At 38.1% G+C, this 21,617-nt stretch overlaps 1 protein-coding gene across 1 annotated transcript in view; it reads left to right on the top strand.

The window, feature by feature from the left end:
- celf6 (CUGBP Elav-like family member 6) overlaps positions 1-1,018 on the top strand; it is a 233,279-nt gene extending 232,261 nt beyond the window's left edge. The window contains exon 13 of the mRNA XM_087793539.1: positions 720-1,018. The gene's annotated coding sequence lies outside the window, so the exon portion shown is untranslated. The remainder of the gene's footprint in view (positions 1-719) is intronic.
- Positions 1,019-21,617: the final 20,599 nt, after the last annotated feature.

Genomic DNA, 21,617 nt, shown 5'->3' on the forward strand with positions numbered 1-21,617 from the left:
TTCAAAAGTAAAATGTTTTAGAATGAAAAAGAACTACAGCTTTTGTGAAGGATCATTAACATAAGATGACTATGATTAATTGATCATAATTAAAGAAAATATTTCAAGTATTAATGACAAACTAACTCAGTTTAGTAACTTAAATACACATTAATAAACATTTCTTACCAGTCCTGATGTAGAGTCTGACAAATTTCCCTCAAATATTACATGTGGTATGATGACTCTCCCTCCTAAAAAAAAACTACAATACCATCTTCAATAAACCTCTGAAGCTCTACCCATTGATGTTTCTCAGCCCACCGTCGCACCTTGAAACAGGAAACACAAATTCCTGTCCCTTCAAATCCGACACAAGCTCATTTAAAGGCGAGCTGGCACAAGACAATGACATTCAGCCATGTTTTTTATTTTTTATCAAGCCAGTAGATTTAGTCGGTTCAAATTAGCTATTCCTTGGATTAGCGCTGTCACGGTGTCGATGTCTGTTCCATTCGGTCAAAACACAAATCCACCCCCTCCCACCTCGAGCCCATTTATTTCTGGTTTTGATTGACACGCCCCTGTTTCTTTTTTTTTTCTTCTTCCTCCTCCTCCTCCTCATCTCCGACCGTTTCTCATGCTGTTGGCTGTGCCTGTCAGTCTGTGTGATAACCAGCAACTCTGAGCATGTGCGCCTCACTAAACCCACTCTTTCTCTCGCTGTCTATCTGCCACAGGATGAAGGACCACAACACCTTATTTCCACAAGTGCAGTAAAAGTACAAAGACTTCTTGCTCTGCTACATATCATGAAGGAAGGTGGTCCCTTGATCCTGCCGGAAAAAAAAACCCTGCTCACAAAGATCGGGTGACTGAAAGAAGGATGCCAGAGTAGTTTCCCCCTCTTTTCCTTTTTTTATTTATCGCAACTGCCTCTTTTTTTCCTTCTTTTGCCTCGGCGTCTACGGAAGAAGATTTTTTGCAGAGACCAACTTTTTTGCTGCTGTTTTTTAGACATGACGGGGAAAAGGAAAAACTACAAAAAAAACAAAAAACTTTATAGACTCATTATGCTCAGAGCATGCATACTGATACACACAGAACATATACACACACAAAAAAAGAAAAATAACCACAACAAAAAAAAACAACACTTTGTACATGTATAAATAAGTGCAAATGCCAACTTAAGTACTGACATACATACACAAACACACACACCAGCCTGCTGCCATTTTGGTTTTTGTGCCTACACAGGTGTTGTGCTCTGTGACAGGGCGGGAACTGGATACAGAAGAAGACGACGAAGAGGAGAATCCAGGATAATTTACATGCATCATTCCTTAGAAAATAGGGACCAAAGGACTAAACGCTTTTTAAAAGAATATAAATATATAAATATATATATATTTAAAAACTCATAACTTGTAGCTGCAAGTATTACAAATTACTCGTAGTGGGAAAAAAAAACAACATTAAATCAATATCCAGTGGCCTACTGTAAGTACAAGGAAATAATGTATTTAAAAAAAAAAAAAAACACTTGTAGTGTAGGGGCTGATCTTTTTTGCTCTGGATGCTGATTTAGCACCAGGAAGTAGAATAGTGGAAGTAGATTTTAGAGGGGGAGGAAAGGGGGGGCTGTAGATTTTTGCTGTTGTGGAGAAAAATACTTGAAGAAGGCGACAAAAGGTGGAAGAGAATCTTGCCCCCCTGTACACGCTCAACTGCCACTGGATAGCGCACTCGTCATGACGGATTGGTCTTCACGCTCTCTGACAGCCCTAAAGAAAATTGTACCTGATGATAAAGGGGGACGGGGGGGGGGGGCTGGGGGGGCAAAACAGGACTTCAAAATGTCTGAGCTGGACGGACATGAAGGGTGTCTACGGAGCGACGATCCACTGAGTTGACCAGGTGGGATTGGGTGTCTTGTTTTTTGGACTTGATTTGAACGAGGAAGCAGCCGGATAAAGTCCTAGAAAGTGCTTTGTATTCGGAATGAAAAAGTATTCGAGAGGTTGGTTCGATTGGTACTGTATAGAAGAAGAAGGTTCTCTTTGGAAGGTGCAAGGAATTGATGGTAGAGTCCATAGGAACGGATCTTTGCAAATGTACTTCTAGACAACCTGCAATTTTTCATTTGTCTATATGCCATCAATCAGAACATGAGTCAAACTCAAGGCTTGCAAAACTGAGCAACAGCTCAAATTATCACATTCAACAACATAATATAACCACTGCAGCATTTCAGCGTCCAACAAGCTGTTTTTCTGGCCAACTTTAAAGATGATTCTCCTAAAAATTGAAATAATTATAAAGAAGGAATGATTGTTAACGGAAGCTAGTCATAGGTATGTTACATTTAGCATCCATTTTTACAGACACATTCTTCCTGGGATCTGTTCAGTGCCTACTATAGACAAATAATACATTTTACTCACCTTGCAATTCGGACTGACATTTGTGACAGCTGGCTTAATTCACTTCTCAGGTTCAGATTCTCAGACTCAAGCCGGGATATTTAATGCCACTAATCATTGACCCAAAATTTGCCAAGCACAAAAACACAATACAATGGAAACTGAATAAACACAAATCACTTTATCTATTCGATCTTAGTGAAAAAGGTTTTCAAACAGAACCAATTTCTCCAAATTTGACTGAGATCAGGGTTTTGATTGTGTAAGGGCAACATTAGCAGAAGTGAAACATACCTTAGTCATCCTCTTATAGCGGTAGTTGATCCACTATTTAAATTTATTTTTATACCCTCATTTTCTACACCTTTTTTTTTACACAGTAAGTAATCTGTGTGTTTTAGGAGTTATAGGGGATATTCGTGCAGCACTTCATGTCCATAATGGTTGCAAACCTTTCTTCATCCAAAAGACACTTGAAAACATCAAAAGACCTCCATACTTTTCGTCTGTAACGTCCATCTTGTATTGAAGCCTGAACATGAGAAGATCCCGGAGGCAGATTGTATGAGATGTTCCCGTGAGACAAAAAAGCTTAAAATATAGACTTTTTCTTCTTTTTTTTTAATACTTTCTCATATTGGGACTTCAATACAAGAGGGACGTTATAGACAAGTAGCAAGTAGTATTTGAATGTTGTTTTTTTGTCCTTTTGGGCAAAGAAAAGTAAGCCCCAGTCACAACCATCATATGGACATGCATTTCTGCCCAAAACTTAGTTTGACATGAGGGTGAGTATAAATCTTTATCAACTGCGAAACATCTCTAAAATCGAAAATCGTGATTCATTTTATCTTTGAAATTCCTACCGTGAATGCAGCACACGTTCATGAAACACAAAATAAAACATCAGGTTGACAGCAAGCATCACTTTCAAAACTTAAAAGCGGCCTCTAAAGATACAAACAAAATAGAATCTGGGGTCTTCAAAAGTATTTTAGCTGTTATGTACAATTGACTTGCTTCATTCCTGTCATGTAAACAAGCGCATGAGTCTGTAATTCAAAACCTGACAGTCTGCTAACTATCATCTCGTCTGTCTGGTGCCAGACGGAGGACAATATGAAGCGTTCTGACTCTGTGGCGACGTGTTGATTTAGAGTCCTACAGCCTCGGTTTTGACTGTTTTACCACCGTGGATGGAGGCTCTTGTGAGAAAGCGGATCAATATGTTGAGAATGAGTCTTGAGGGAGGAGCGATTCGGCTTCGCTGTCGAGCACCGGTTCACATCCGTAGACGGCGGCGGCGGCTCGCAGCCCTGACAGCTGGCTGTGAGAGTCGAGGCATTGATGAAGTGTGTGCGGAAAGAAATCAACAGCTGAACAAAGATCCTTCAGACTAATGTTTCTGGGTCGGTGCCCGAAATTTTTAACTTCGTAATCAGACTCACAGTGATAAGAGGGTTTTATTGATGATGCCAAATCATCAGTTCAACAGATCAATTTGATTTATGAATTCATCCGAACCGTTATTTAAAGGGAAACTAACGTGTTGATTTGAGTGTCTCTTAAATAGATGTTGAACTCTATTGTATAATCAGTGTTATTAGTCTATTAGTAAAAAAGTATTTTCATTGAAACATTAACATTAGAAAATTATTGTAATCCCCGCCCACTCCAGATTAAATTTGACCATAACCACACCCACTCTGCTGTGATTGGTCATGCATCAAAGTTTGTCACCGAGCGTCATCAATCCCAGAAGTCTCCACCTCTAAGGGACACGTTGTATAAACAAAGCAGGGGCGTTATTACAGCTTGCTGGAGGATTGAAGCCATTATTACTTCATAATGGACTCCGCTCTCATAACCTCTCCTTCGCCCAGATTTCAGACGAATTTAATGAAGTAACAAGTTCAAAACATGGTCATGATGAGAGACTTACTGCAACTTCAACAATTGAAACACTTGAGTGCGTCGGGACAGTTGGAGTTTGACATTAGTTGATCTTTTAGACAAAAAAACTAGATCACTCGATTGTTCACTCCATCATGCTGTACCTCCCAGAGGTTGACTCAACAGTTCAGCGACGCTCTCCGTGTAACAAGGTTTTTTTGAAACTGGCTAATGCCCTTCAATTATCTCCAGCGCCGTATTAGACATGCTATTTCACCTTTGCCTCTAATCACACGCTAATCGCCAGCCTCTATACATTAGCGGCAACCAAGTGAAAAATCAGCTGGATAATCACTTGGACCCGAACGACGGGAGGGTCGCTCTTTTCACCAGCTCGCGGATGACAGAAGGGAAGATTAGCGCAAATTATGTTAGCGCCAACTCTCTGGCACGGCTGCTGACAGCTGACCTGGCACCGGTGTCACCGCCAAAATTCACTCCCGGAAAAAAAAAAAAAAAAAGGATGAAGAAGCGTGTAGGATGAAGCCACCGGCGTGATCTACGTGTTCATAACACCATGTGTCGGGAAATGCCAAGAAGAAAAGTCGAAGCACGACGAGAACAAAAGAAGCAGCTGCTCCTACTTTTAGCACATAATTGGGTTTTAAATATCTCCCACGGATGCAGCATTTTTTTTTCCAAAATAACTCTCTGTATACTCTCCACGTTTATCTGGGACACTTACTTTTGTTATTCTTTTATGTGAAAGTGCCAGGAATGAAAAGAAGCTTCTAAAATAGAGCCCTACGTTGCGCTAAAAGCCCTCCACGTGTTTTAAACATACATTTTCCATAGACAAAGTGTGTGAAGAGTTCATAGTCGAGTTGAGAACCGATGTAACACAACGTATTTCTAAAATCTTCCTGGACTAGAATTAACAACAATTTTTCGTCGGTCGATTTAAGGCAGATGTTTCGGTTCAAACGCACCAGATGCACGATGATCCACATTATATATAATGAGGGAGACGTCAACACAAAAAAGCTTTAATATGATGGAGGGAAAATGCTTTGCTAGGACCAAGTGGGAAAAACAAACTCTTTGTTTAATATTAATCCATGTAATTAAAAAAAAAGAATATATTGGAAGACTACAGGGAAGGGAACAAGCAAATTATTGATGAGATTCAGGTCAAACTTTTTTTCTTAAATTAACAAATATACACACGAAAAACCAATTAGAAATGAAAACAAAAACAAAATAATGCTAATACTTTAATATAAAAATATAAGTAAACATTTAATACATTTAAAAAATAAATTTTCAGTTCATTCCGTGGGACACAAAATATTCACAAAATAAAAAATGGAAAATAAATACCTAAATCCAGTCAATTTCTACGAGCCATTTTGTTTAGGAACTAGGTTTTGTTCACTTATAGACAAGGGGTGTTGAACTCAACCAAACAGGCAGGCCGAACGAAATGTACCAAGTATCCTCAAGTAAGAGAAGTAGGAGTCTGATTGCAATAGTATCTTTTCGTTCTCGGACGTTCAAACTTTCTCTGCGTTTATCCTCCTTCATCAAATCCCTTATTTGTCAGTTTGCCTCTTGTTGGACGACTCTGTAAAATCTGTTTCTTAGCTTAACACTTGCCTTTTCTAGGTGACAATACCAAGTAGAAATCTACTTTGATTTTGAAGGCCTTGAGTTTGACAAATGTTCTTTGGGCTTTTTTGACAACAGCATCGGTTACACTTCATTAAAAAAAAAACCTGAGATATTTGGACAATGGACCATCATGCAGCACCAAAGTCCACCACTAGGATCCCAACTCAATAACTTCCTAACCGATAGTTGGTAAATGGTGTGCTTAACCTTCAGTGAATAGTAAAACAAATATACATAATTCAATGTCTCCGCTCACTCTGTAGAGCATAAAAGTGACATATCTCAAACATACTTTAAGAAATGTATCTTCCAAGATGAAATATACTGACTGGTCTTTCAAATCTGACGTTCAGTTTCCTTTCAACTGATCTCAATAAATGAATAAAAACCATCAGTCCCTATGTCGCATCGCGTGGCCTCGAGAGAACCGAACTTCACCAAAAGGACCCCAAACCCTGGCTGAGACTCTCCGACCCCCTTGGGTGCTGAACAGTCGCCCTGAAATAGCAGTGATTGTCAAGGAAGGGAAGTGAAATGTAATTGACTGAGAGTGGAAAGATAATTAAAGGAACCTGTTGGACAGGAGGAAAGAAATTAATGCTTCTGACTTAATGGCAGCTTTGGGAGGCGAGCCGGTTCTCCGTTCCACTTTAGTGTGGAGAAGCTGTGGAAATGGGATTTGGTTAGGAAAAGGGCAGCGATGGAAAGTAGGAGGTGCAGGAACTGAGGTGCTATTATCGCTCCCAGCGCTGAGGGCAGTGGGCGATATGATGTCATGACCAGTGGCGAAAGTTATGAGCCCGGTTTAGAATCTTCGTCGTTCAAGTCCAAGGAAAACAAAACAAGACACCAAACATCTGGTCGGTGATGCACAGTGGTAGCTTGAAGTGTGGGTCGGATCGAGAGTAATAAAGCGTTTTTTAAATTAATTTCTTAATGTAAATATCCTGTTTGGAACAAAAAAAAAAGGTTGTACAGAAAAGCGTGTCGAGAAAAACCCCGACAATGTGGAACAATGATGTCACTATAAAAATGTGTCCACAGCAGTGTCGGGATTTAGAAAAGTCCTCTTATCGCCCGACATACGTGTCTATCTAAATCATGTGTCCGACGACTCTTGACCAGGATTCCGGGAGGTGGTTACAAAAAGTGTCAATTGAGTTATCGGACGAGTCCGACGGACGCTGACGGACAAACACGACGGTTGCGTTCATCCATCAGCATGCTCGACAGAGTGGAAAAAACAGTATCGGCAGCCGTCATGAATATTCTGGGGGATCGGAAATGTAACGAGAGAAATGTACATAAACTGTTTTCAAACGGGACATTTCATAAACACAGCCAGAACCACTCGGTCAGTCGTGGAGGATGGGACCCAGAGAGCGATTGGATCCCAGCCGAACTCTCCACAACGCCAGCTCGACCCGGGCCGGACGCCCCTCTGACCACATCGCTGCATTACTCCTGTACATACAATATAGCTTATTTTTCAATTTTGTTCTTTATCGAGCAGAAATCATGCTCGGACATTTAAAAAAAAAAAAAAAAGTAAAAGAATAGCTAATATATTGTTTCACTTCAACTTAGAAAAGCAAGCTACACAATAATTTATCAAAACATAAGAGGGTTTTATTTCTTGTACAGTAAAGTACTCAAAAAAAAAGTTGGATTTTATACTCATGTTGGGAAAATTCTTTATTTATTCTCCTCGACTGAAGCTGGGACTGACCCATTGTCATGAGGTTTGCTCCGACGTTCCTTTGATCAACACTGTTTGTTGTTTCTTTATCGTGTTTTTGAGGCTGCACAATCCCTGAGTGAGAATCCCACGTGGAAGGGTGAGTTCAAAGAGATGCTGCTCACAGCGGGCTCTTGAATCCATACAATTAATCAAACTCATTTAACAAGGTTGATGGTCGTGTGGAAATTTTTGCACAGTTCAAATGAAAGTGGTGCATGATCAAAAAGAATCTCAGCTGAGGCCTTGTGAGAAGACTTTTGCAGACCAAGGCTGTTTTTGTTAAAGAAACAAAGAAAACCCACATTCTTTGTCTTTCAGAGAAGTTGTTGAACATGTATCAGGGTTTTATATCCTCTGTTTCTACGTCCTTGAGCCCTAGATATACGCCACAGCTGAATTAAGACGGCATTTTCCAGTTTTTGATTCAACAATGTCCGACAACACTAACACTAAGTAATCGCCTACAAAATCAAAGTAGTAGCCAATTTTTACCAGCCGGGTTGATCTCCGGTTCTTAAAGGTGCAGTTCCTTCAAAAAGTTGAGTTTAGTATCTATTGTTACCCCAAAGATGAGTTTAAGATGTGACCCATATCTGGAGATATCAGAGAAATGGCAGTTTAATTTTAAAGGGTTAACTTTGCTGCACTGTCGCTGGCACTGTGCTGAGCTGAATTTATTGTCCTCTGGCTGTGACTAAATGTAGAACCCTGTACAGTTTAGGCCATAAGTTTGGACACACCCTTTTTTCATAGGGTTTGACTGATTCGATTGTAGATTATCACTGAATGCATCAAAACTATGCATGAAATAACTGAAAACTTTTCTAAAAATGTAGTTTCTTTAAAGTAACCACATTTTTTTCTTCTAATTACTGCTTGATCTTTCTCTTGAAGAATTCAGTGGTCTTCACTTACTTTGTGGAATTTATTTAACTTTTTAAAGGATTTATAGTTAACATTATGAGAAGAACCAATCAAAATAAATTAAGAGAAATGAGGGACCATCATTACTTTAGGAAACGAAGGTCAGCCAGACCAGAAAATTGCCAAAAGAAAACCAAAAAACATTCTGCAAGTACGTTAGGTTTGTCCAAATTTCTGGCCTGTACTGTATACAGCTATCATAATGCATGTAACATGAATTACTGGTAGTAATTGGGATTCTAGCATCCTTAAGTCTGCAGAAAATATGTTTCCTCAAATGTTGAATGCAACAAAAAAAAAAGAAAACCTTTTTAAAAAAAGAGCTTCTTATTAGGTAGTTGTGACAAACACCAATCCCAATAAAGGCTGATTATGATGAAAATGTAAATTTAAACACAAACTAATATGTCTATATCTGTGAAGTCTAATCCTTCATTTGATTTTGACGGTCACTAGTGAGGAAAATTCAACACTTGTCGGAGCATGAACATGGTATACTTCTCAGAATTCTTCTCTTTTATTTTTGCCTGAAGCGAAAAAGATATTGGATAATCTAACAGACTTTAAAACAAAAGAGAAAAGGTGGATTAACAAGGGCTTGTATCAAAAGCAGTGAAAAGCAAGTACCATCCCCATTAAAAACAATCCAATTGATGTTTCCCCGATAACAGCCCAAAAACCTGATCATATTATTATGAATTTTGAAATGTGCGCAGTACTTCTAGGGCTCAAGAGTTTCCATTAAAATGGTGCGTTCAGCGAGAAATCTGCTTGAGAATGTCTACCACAATGTTTTTCCTTTTGTATCAGGTTGTTTATGTGAGGATGGAATTCTGCCTTAAACCAAACCTGCTCCCGCGCGCTGGGAGCGACGTTTGGACGCACTGGATGGGACGCGAAACAAACAAAAAAAAAGAAAACGTCGGTGAAAAGACATTTTGCCTCAATTCCGTTCCGTCATCCACCTCCATTGGTTACAAGGACCAAACTGCGAACGAGCTCGGCTCAGACTGAGCTCGTTCGCTTCAATCAAGCAATCAAAGCCTTCAGAGAATTCTCATTGGAAAATTTTACTTCCACGAATCGTTGCATTCCCAGCTTCGCGATCTAATTTCATCACCTCCATTTGTTCTCATGCATAATTGATTTAAATATATTTATTCTCAGTGGATGGAATTTCATCATTAGTCTTGAGCAAACAGACTCACTGTTTCTTTTTGTTTGAAACAGAGATGTAATTTGAATTGGCTCGGGTCTACTTTACCCTGATTTGGGGCAATATCTCCCATAGTGCTCCTGAACTCTGTAGTTCTCTAGTTCATTATATCCTGCTTAGACTAAAATAAAGCACAGTCCTGTAGAAAAGCAAACCTGTGTCGCCTCTTCTTCACACTCTTTTTTACAGGTAAAATCCCTTCGATGTTGTGTTGAGGTGCCATTTGCTGCATATACCAAGTTTCTTTGGTGAGAGTTCACCCAAAATTCAAACTGATTTTCTACTCGCCCTCATGTCGACTGAGGGCTGGGATTATTTTCAGGGTAATCTGTTCCTTTTTAGAGTTATAGACAAAAATGTTCATTTTAATGTAGCGACTGGAGCTTAGTTGTCTTTACCTTCGTCTTCATCCAAAAAGATGAACTTAAAATATCCAAACATCTGTAGAAATTGTTCTGTAAAAACTTTAAAAAGTCTGTATTTTGATCTTATTTTTAGCGACAAGGCCACATATCTAAAGTTTCCTTTTTTTATGTGAACTAGTTCAACGTTCAGTTCACCAGTTTTGACATTAACTATTTCAGTTTAAAATTAAAATGTTAGTTTGGCACTCCAAGAATGAACTAGTTCATATTTATTTTTTTCTACATATTTCAACAAGCTCTACGTTTACGTCTACGTACGTACATTTATTGCCAAAGCCTTTATACAGTACAACCAAAGTCAGCAATTCTTTTCTGTTGTACCATTAAAAATATTCATCAGATCTCATTATAATATTAAACTTTATTAAATTCATTGTCATGTTGTAAAAGCAAAACAGGAAATGTATGTGTTGTTGTGAAATACAGTAAAGAATGGAATTAATAAAATAGATGTACACAAAATAAGATGAAGTAAATACAATAAAATAAATGACTCTTGCTTTAAAGAGTGCATAAAAAAAACAAAAAACTTCCTAATGTTCACCCTAAAGAACCAGGTTTACATGGGGGCAGCATTTCTGTATATTCAGTGACAGTAGCAGTGATCAGTGTTCACGGTCATGACCGTCGTTGAACTTGTTTAAATGGTTATAGAATGAATCCTCGATACTTTGTCGAGTCTGTCAACTACATGCCGCCGTGGCCTCACTGTGCTGCTCTTTGTTTTCATGACGCGGGTGTTGCCAGATTTTCTTGTTTACCCACGATACATTGAGACCTGTTTACAGTATGTTTCAGCAAGTTTCTACTTGTAAGTCTCTGTAGAAATCTGCCAACCTACTGGAAGAAGATGAACAGTAAGAGTGAGACGGTCAAGGACACCAGTTTGAAAGAGTTTACAGAAGCGTTCATTAGGCAAAATACGCTACTTTCAGTTGACTTTCTTCCAAAAATGAAGTATTTCATTAAGTAGAGTCAATATCGTGAGGGCTTGTTGCTTAGAAAGTAGACGGTAAGTCCTCTCGATATTTATCCAGAGTACTTCCTGTTAGAGGAGGCAGCTAGCCTAGCAGCGTCTACGAAAAACAAGCTTAAAATGTCATTTTGGACGAAGACAGATGAGCTCCAGTCGCTACATTAAACTAAACAAACATGTTTATCTATAAATCTATGAAAAAAACAACCCTTAGTTGACATGAGGGTGAGTAGAAAATGATAGAAATTCTGGATGAACTATCACTTTAAGGTAAATTATTAGACAATAGCTGTTTGAAAAAAAAAGGTTCACGAAGAAGGTGATTCAACTCAACTGTAAACTTTAACTCATCGATCAAACAGTGGAATTCTGTACCATTTCTGTACACGGTCCCTGAACACAACATCGCTGACCTGATTCTCTGATTGTTTGATTTTTCTTTCACTCTTGCACAACACCTCTGTGGCTCGGCTCGGGCTCTCGACAGGTTTACAGTGAGCGGTTAAATAAACCGTGAACATCAACAAAAGGAGAGAGAAGAAAAGGTGTTGAACAAATGCTGGGAGATAATGTTGAGCGACCAGAACTCTGTGTTTGATGAAAACATTCATTAAAAAGTGGACATAAAGCTAGAAAAAAGAGGAAGAGATGAAGATTAGAAATGTCTTGTCTGACTTTGACCGAGTAGTTTTAAACCTTGTGTTGACCCAGAGACAACACAAGGGATACCACAAACACATTTGTTTTCGGGCCTTCGGGTCATCTTGACCCTGAGATAACACAAGGGTAAAGTAAGTCTTGGCTTGAAGGTTAAAAGTGCAGGTGAAGTATTTTTTTCATCTCCTTTTGTAATTTTTTATTGGTTCAAAAAACATTTTAAAAAATAGGTGTTTTTTGATGGAAATATATGTAATATCTTCATTTTGGTGTATTGTAAAATATGTACTTTTCAGCTCATCCGACAGAAAAATGTGTGTGGATATGTGTGACGTCAACGAAGGAACAAAGGGAATACTAAACAGATCCACGCAGGCGAAATAGTGAGACTAGGCTGTACGCTTTGCCTCATGACAAAAAAACTATGAAAGCTACAAAAGAGTCAAATCCCACTATGATAATTTGGACTTTTATCTACGATTTAAAGCAGGAATGGTGTTTCCACTTGAACGTATGCCGGAGCAGGAGATGACACAGATTTATTTTTTTTACCTCATCCCATTCATTCCTTTTAGGAAATTAATCGCAGTTCTTTGTATATTCTAGTGAGTAAAATAATATTAGTGCGAGTCCGATCGAGCCGTACGTTTTGATGTATTTTTTATTAGTATGTGTTCAACCAGGAAAAGTGCCAAAAACGGAAGAAGGATAAATAATAAGAAAAGATCCGGGGAATAACAATAGTGGGCCTTCTAATTAACAGCAAACAAACAGACAAAATAAAAATCTCCTCCACTTAAAAAACTAAAAAGATTTGTGTAGCTTAACTAGAACTGAGTATGGTTAACAGAGAAGGTTTAACTGAACTTCGTGTTGACAATCAAGGCGGAGATTTTCGCAGCGTTAAATGACAGCGTCTCCCACACACATCAAACCAAAACAGCTTCTCTGTCTTCTAGTATCATGAAGGTCACGCAGTGGAGGTGACATCAAGGGCGACATCCCTGGAGCGAGAAGGGATCTCAACACATTTTGAGCGTCATAAGTCTTGTCGTTCCTTGTGTTATCCAGGTAAATGAAAACATAACAATTTCGCTCTGTTTCTGCTGGAGATTAAAGCCATACGTGGTCATTGAGACGTTACTGTATGTTCCACTGTTTGGTGTGTCTACGGAGTATTTCTTAATCCTGCTTTATTATATTTAATTATATCATTGTCAGCAGTTTGAATCTTTCAGAGTCCGCTGAACTTCAATGTGTATTCTTTGTTTTTAAGGTCATCTTAACAGCAACGTTTCTGTCTCGCTTTCCTGTAGGCCAGGAGGCGGGACTTTGAAGGATCTATGGAGTACCAGGAGTGCCATAATTAGTCTATAATAAAGTTTTTGGAAATAGAGAGATCCAGGGTAAAATAAGTATTTCTTCTTTCACCCTGGATCTGTCTAGTTCCAAAAACACCTTATTATTAACTAATCATGGCACTCCTGGTATTGCATAGAGCTTAAGTCAGAGTTGGGTAATTATGAAAAAAGACTGAAGATGGTCTTAATTAAAACATGTATTACGGCTTAACTTAATGTGGACTTTAAAGTATGTTCGTGGTTGTTCTTCAGGAGGACGTATTTCCCCCCCCTAATGATATCGATCAAATCAAGATAAAAAAATAGAAATCAATGATCACTAATGGCTAACAAGTCAATACCTAAGGTCTCAAAATAACCCTTTCACATCCCACTTGACTGTGTTCAAGGGTCGTCTAAAAGAGAGAGAGATTTTTTTAATTAAGTTAAGGAAAGTGATGCACTCAAATACAGATTGAATCGAAGTAAATCTGAGGCCACTTGACCTTTTTCTTTTTCTTCTAAAATGTTGATTTAAGTGTATCTTAAATTAATCTTGGACCTCAGTGTGTGTGTGTGATCCACACCCAGATCTGCTGTGATTGGTCAAGCAGCAAGGTTTGTCACCGAGCGTCATCAATCCCGGAAGTCACTACCTCCGAGGGACTCATTGTATAAACAAAGTGGGCGTGATTACAGTTGGCTGGCGGAGGAGTGAAGCCATTAATAAGTCATAATGGACTCCCCTCTTGTAACCTCTCGTTCGCCCAGATTTCAGACGGGGGACTTACTGCATCTTGGAGAGGAAGACTTCAACATTTGAAACATATATAGTCAGGAGAGTTGGGTTTTGACATTAGTTGCCCTTAAAATAAATACCAATTGTAATTCCATATTTAGTCATTTTTGGTTTGTATTCAAATCCTGACCAGTGTAACATAACAGGTGGGGAAGCAAGTTCATATTTTAACACTGGTATCAGATCAGTGTTGATATTCAAAGACTAGCTATCGTATTGGTATCGTGACCATGAAAGTCTGATCAGTGAAACATTATTAAAACAGCTTAAGACAGTTGCAGTTATGATATAAATACTGACTCAATTGTATCATATTCCAAATAGGTTGAATCAAACATTGGGTTTGCCACTTTAAATGTTTTTATTTTCAGGCGGACGGTTTTGACCCCCATTGATATCAATCTAATCACGATAAAATAAAAATCAATCAATCAGCACTAATGGCCGAAAAGTCAATATCAAAGGTCACTAATTACGCCGCAAAATAACCTTTTTACATCCTTTTTACTGAGGCCATCAAAAGGGAATCTGATCATTTTCATTAAATCAAGAAAAGGAAATACACTAAGCTAAAGTTTTGATAGAAGAAAATCTTTAGATGTTCGACCAGGTGATTCTTTAATGTAAGTCCATGGAAAGAAACAACACTGGCTGAGCTGAACACAGTGTTCCTGTCGAAGAGTTGAACTCAAGCCCTTCATACCAAGGGTCGAGCAGCACATGCTAGAGAGCGGTGGGAACTGAATCATTAAGGTGTGAATGAAAGAAATAAAATAAGACGCAATGAAACCTCACTTGTTGGTATGTAAGACAATAAGACAATAAGACAATAAGACAACATAGCAAACGTACATAGAGCTCAAGACAATAATCAGTTGGATGTACAGAGGGAACAAGAAGAGCAACAGGCCGTCAGAGACGGTCGGCAGCAGGTCGCCGCATTATTGTCTCCATATATCTTCACCAGGGAGAACTGCAGAGTTGTGGCTTTCACAAAACCAATAAAGCCATTTCCCCCAAAGACGATTATTTCCATAACTACCGCCTGATCAAATTTGTTGACCTTTAATTGCAGCCCTGATGGCACCGTCTCGTTCTCAGGGCCGTCATCCATCTTTCAGCTCTTCCTATAGTTGCACTGCTGCGTGTTTCAGGCTCCGTTTTCAGCCTTTTATTTATTTGTTAAAACACTTATCTTCAGTGAGAAATAGTTGCTTTGTTTAACGTGTTAGAGGTAACAAGTTGCTAATATAGATGGAAACCATCAAAGCCCTGAAATAAAGGGATAGGATGTTGTATTTGTGAATAAAATATTTGTGTTTTCTTCTGGGTTGTTTCTCTGATTAAATGATTATTAACATACACATTTGTAAATCATTTTTATAAAGTTTTACTGATACTAGAGGTATTGTATAATGTTAAACTACATGGTCAAGTTCTTTATTGTTCTAGTTGTTGTTCATATAAACTATAACCAATTGTAAACTATAATCCAACATCCTAACTAATATACAGCTTTTTTTTAATTATAATCAAAAATCTTTCAAATGTAATCCAACAATTTTCAACTGTGATTAAACCATTTTCAACTATAATCCAACATTTTTTAGTTTTAATCAAACCATTTTAAACTGTAATCCAACAATTTCCAACTATATCCAACATTTTTTAATTATAATCCAACAATTTCCAACTATAATCAAACAATTTTCAAGTATAATTTGACATTTTTTATTTATAATAAACATTTTTTTTTACTGTAATCAAACAATTTTCAACTGCATTCAAATTATTTTCAACTTTAGTCAAATCATCTTCAAACTATAATCAAACCATTTTCTACTATAATCCAATATTTTTCAACTATAACAAACCATTTTCAACTATAATCAAACAATTTCAAAATATAATCAAACAATTATCAACTATAATCAAACATTTTTTTAACAATAATCAAACAATTGTCAACTGCATTCAAACCATTTTCAACTGTAATCAAACGATTTCAAAATATAATCAAACAATTATAAACTATAATCGAACATTTCAAAACTATTATAAAAAAAAATTCAACTTTAATCAAACAACTATCATTAAACTCTTTTACTCTTTCATTTCAACGTAACTTCTGGCCCTTTTTTATTTTTGGTTCAAGGTTGATATATAAGGTTTTTATACATTTTAAATAAACTTTGTTATCCGAGAGAACATTAAACCGAACAACACTTTACTTTCCAAAGAATGTCCTGTTCTTGTTCTTACCCTTCCCACAGGCACAGTCACTGTGAATCCAACTTTCAAGAATGTGTTGAAAGAACTTCAGTAGCCTTAACAGTAGAGGAGTTTAACATTTATCTCATAAAAAAATCAACTTAGCAGAGCGTGTAAACTATAGGAAGGACAGCAGTACATTGGTGTAGGTCATGGTATGGATCCTTCGCTCTATAATGGAGCCTCTTAAACATGTCGTTCCTGTCGCAGCAAACTTCTTAGCATCAGGTTAGACCCTAAAATAAAGCACTTGAATACAAAAAAAAAAGCTTGTGATCACAGAGAAGACATTTGTGTTCTCCAGAGCCTCGTTCAACTAAACCAAAGTGGTGTAGAAAAACCAAAGCCTCCATTGTCCTTCTCTGTGTAGGTTGATTAAATAACTTAAAGGTTTAGGATCAGCTCTCGCTTTGCATGCACGACCCAGTCTGTTCGGCGTCCTCTTGTCATTTGGTGTGTGGCGAGAATGCGTTTAGAACATGTCATGGTATTAATTAAGCTAACAGCGCTAACCACATCCGAATACCAAATTAGATGAAACGGTTAGCTGGAAATCGTTTAAAAAGGGCGAATAATGCATAATAAATGGGAGGGAGATTGGAAGAGGGAGGGGAATAAATTGTGGATTGATTAAAGAGAAATGGATATGCAGCCCTCGTCTCATTGAGGTGTTACAGTGGAAATACAATCAGTTGTCGGCGACGGTGCTATTGTGTGATCGAGAAGCAGAAGATCGAGCAATTATTCTGAGGATCGGATGACATCGTGGGAGAATGAAACCGGAGGACACTTTAACCAAAACAGCAACTCAACTATAAAATAGACGACTGTTGATCTGCAGAATACCAGATGTTCCCATTGGCTTGAAAAAACAGATGGTTTTGAAAATGAATGTTTGTTAAAATATAAGAAACACCTTGAGATTTCAATGAAAAATGAATAAATAAATGGTCACTGCTGGACTTCCCAACAACACTGCAAAAAACTGACCAAAAACAATTTCCTTCGACTGACAAAAATCTCTAAACTTGTGGGGTTTGTAATCTTTGCGTTTGTTTCTTCTCGTTTGGACTATTGTAACAGTTTATTATCGTGTCTAAACAAGAAGGATCTGTCTCGCCCGCAGTTAATACAAAATGAGAATTCTGAGCCCCTCTAGTAGAAGAACTCACATCTACCCAATCGTTAAAACTCTTCACTGGCTGCCAGTTTCTTTCAGGATCAACTTTTAAATTCTGGTTCTTACTTTCATATCTATTCATGGTCAGACCTTCCATCAGTGATCTGATCCAGACTTACACCCCAGCTCGGGCTCTGAGGTCTGTGGATCAGAATCTACTGATGGTTCCTGAACACGCTTCAGGACCAGAGGAGAGATATTTCCAGGCTGTTGATCCTAAGCTTTGGAACGATCTCTGTGTTTGATGATCTACTGACTCGTTCAAGAAACATCTGAAGACATCGTGGGACTGCTGTGTTTATCTCTATGTTATCTTGGCCTTTTAAAGTAATTATTTTAACTGTGTATTGTTTTTGATTGTTAAAGCGTTTTGTGACCCTGGTCTGAAAAAAGCGCTTTACAAATAATTACTTACTTATTTAAAACAGGATGGAAAACATTAGCCGAAAATATATACATATAACCCCAGCTAATATTATTTTCTTTCTCCACAGACACAGAAGACATAAAATATAAAATATATATTGTGATACTGTAGGAACAAGGATAAATGTGTAGTATTGTCGAGTACTTGACTCTTGTGTTGCAGAATTTACAGACCACATGACTTTTAATGAAGTTTTAACTGCTTTGATTGGTTTTGAAACCAAAATATGTCCAAACATCAGTTTAAAAAAGCTTCTGGAGTCAAATGTATCCCCTCGTCCTGAGTCATCGCCGGGATATATCAGGATTTTCGTGTTCCTCTAGCTCTGGAGGATGTAGTGACTTCTGCCATTGTTTAATTTTAAAACTAAAATAAACAAACACTGTGAACATTGAAGTGTTAATCGTAAATTTAAAATATCAATACAGTGCTGTTGAATATTTATATGACATCAGGGAGGACAATTTCAATATTAAAGTATAATAAATAAATATTTTCTTCTGATCTGATCCTGATTAATTTACTAATGTAACTTGTTCACAATATTTACTTTTCAAATTTTACTGTATTTGTAATCATTGTAAAATCTATTAAGGAAAACCTAGCTATTGATTCGTTGAGGAATTTTTCGTTACTTCCTTATATAATTACTTAAAGCTAATCAAGAAGGTTGTAAAAAAAACAAAAAACTTGTGTACATTGACTTGAATCGACTTTGATCCACTAATTGAAACCACAACAACCATTTCCACGCTTTTACGACAGAAGTGAAAACGTCAAAAATCCAACAGCAAATGTTCCCGGAACGGAGCATTGGACCCGAGGGAGCGTCAACGGCCGAAACCGTCCCAAGACACCAAACATAATTTCTTGTTTATGGGGCTGCGGTGATGCTTCAGCGTAGTAGCAATGGTCTGGAACCGGATTTACGGCTGCTAAATTTACAGGTGATAAAGCAAAAAAAAAAGAAAAAAAAAGCCAAAGAGTGGCCAGTCGGGGCTCTAACTCTTGGCTGTTCACGTTCTTGACTTCTCCGCGGCGTCCCCGGGGATCTTCTCTCATCGCGGGGCCAGACACTCCATGATTCCACATGACAAACTGGATTGTTCCTGGAGTGAGTCCCGCTGAATTATTTTGGTCCCTTCAATTGCATCTCCTACCCCTGAGATTTTCCTCCACTGTTGCCTTTGAGCCGTAAGCCTCGACAGCCAGCGATGTCGATACTCAATCTGCTCTGTAACCCCTAAAGCTGATGAAATGTGCTAACAGGGGTTTGTTTGTTTGCCTCCAGCCGAAGGGGGCAACGGCGAAGAAAATGGAACAACAAGACTCTTGACAGTTCTATTCGTTTCTTTTTTTCTCTTATGTTTTCCGAGTGAGGGATAATCACGAAGTATGGATTGGAAAGGAGGGAAAGTTATTTCATTTTGTTGTCTGTATACTTGTTTGAGATGTACAAAAAGGTCAGCTTGTAGCAAACACGCTTTCTCGCCGCAGTCCGGGGCTTGATCCGCAATCCTGAGCCTGGGAAAGAGAAAATCGTTTTTTTTTTTTTTAAAACCTCGAAGCCAAAGTTTGAGAAGCAATGATGCCTGATGTGAGCATTTCCTGTGAGTATTTACTGAAATGGCAGAAACTGAGTAACACAATTTAAACGATGGTGAACAATAACTATTTTTAAGGTGATAATAAAAGTGGACGATTCCCTTTTGATTGTATTCTTGTTCATGATTTGACAATAAACCATCATCCGATCTTTAATCAACCTCGTCCCTTTGATCCGAAGTCTTGATTTCCAAAATGGAACCGACTGTAGATGATCTAGTACCAAGTACCAAGTACCAGGTAACTTGGACATGAATATTAAATGGTCTTTGACGAAATATTTGACTCCAAAAATCAAGACTACGCATTAATATAGTCTGTACTATTGTCATGGTAAAAAAAAACAACTTTAAAACATTGACTTCACTCCTAACAGTGAATCTCATTTTAGATATACAGTGTTTTTTACTAAACAAACACTTTGTAAAACACACAACGTGGGGTTTAAGGGAAAAAAAATGATACACTGATATATATATGGCTTTTAAACAGTTATTTAATGGTTAATATTTCAATAAAGTGTAAAATAATGGGGTTTGTTCAATTTTAAATTACCACTGTGTTTATTATTAATTTTTGTGTTGCAACTAAACTCCCAACCACTAGATGGCAGCAGTCATCAAGTCCGTCGCAGGAAAAGGAACAATACAATTTTGCGAGATCCCGGCGATGACTGAGGACGAGAGGATACGTTTGAATCCAGCAGCTTTTAAAACTAATGTTTGGACATATTTTGGTTTAAAACAAATGAAAGCAGTTACGACTTCGTCAAGAGTCATGTGGTCTGTAAATACTACAACACCAGTAAAGTACTGGATAATACTACACATATATCCCTGTTACTACAGTATCACTATATATCATATCGTTGCCCATGTATATACGTAGCGTATCGCAAGATTTACAAACTAAACTCAAGTTTATATTATATTTCAAGTTTTTATATTTACAGACAGAAAGATAATTGCCTCAAATTTACAATAATGACTTTCGTGGTCTTTTTTTTTCACTTGAAAGGAACAAAAAGAGACGAATTATTAAAAGAACAAACAGCTAGATTATACCGGGACAACGCAAAAAGACAGGAATCGATGTCAGCGTCTGAATCGATGCGATTTTCATTTCAGCTGAAAGAAAAACAAGCTTCATTGACAACAAAATGTTCCTGTCGTTATCCGTGGAATCAGGTCGCCGCTAACGCCACGCAGCTCATTGTTGCCACATGAAGAATGGCTTACAAGCGCGTCCTATTGCTTTTTCTGACAGTAAATAATGTGCCACGTCTTCGCTTTCAGCCGCCGAAATATATAATTGACCAATATGCTCTTCACACGATTACATTCAGGGGCTTTTAAATATGTGTCATATGCCTCATTATGCAAGAGAATGGCTCGTCTGTAGGTAATCATGAATAATGGCCTTTCAACTTCTTAACTGTGTCCTACACAAATATTTACCGCGCTGACATATTGCTTGTCACTTACAGTGCGTTTAGCATGTGACGTTTATCATCCATTAATCTATCAACGTGTCCATTAGGGTTAGTGGAGCACTCTCCCGGAGTCTTGCTTTTTAAATAAAAGCACAGGGGAATTAGCCACACTTTCTTTGCGTCTTAACGTGAACACGAAGCGCCTATAGACACAATGCCTTCTCGATGACCTTAGCATGCAGATTGTCGAGCGACAAAAGGTGGAAACCCGAATGAAAAAGTGTGTGGAAGAACCCCCCCCCCCCGGTAAGCAAAGCGGCGCACAATCCTTTTTTTGATCCTATTATGTATTACAAAAGCTTAATCAATATCCAATCAACGGGGATACGTGTCCCGCCGAGCTCTTTGTTGCCACGGAGACCGGACAGGTGTGGACAGCTCGGGCCGCGGCGGTTATTGATGGAAATTAAGAAAGCATTGATGAGACTTGAGGATGTGAGGATTGAAAAGGGAAGATAATTAAATGAGGAGATGCAGCGGGAGATGTTGCTGAGGGAATTGTGGGCTTTGGGATGGATTTTAGGGGGTTTACAGATGCTGCTGCAACACGGGTGGATGTAGAACCAATCAAGTCAAGGAACGCATGTGAGATCTT

This window comes from Callionymus lyra, chromosome 6, assembly GCF_982586985.1.
Source record: "Callionymus lyra chromosome 6, fCalLyr1.hap1.1, whole genome shotgun sequence".
Classification (NCBI taxonomy): Eukaryota; Metazoa; Chordata; class Actinopteri; order Syngnathiformes; family Callionymidae; genus Callionymus; species Callionymus lyra.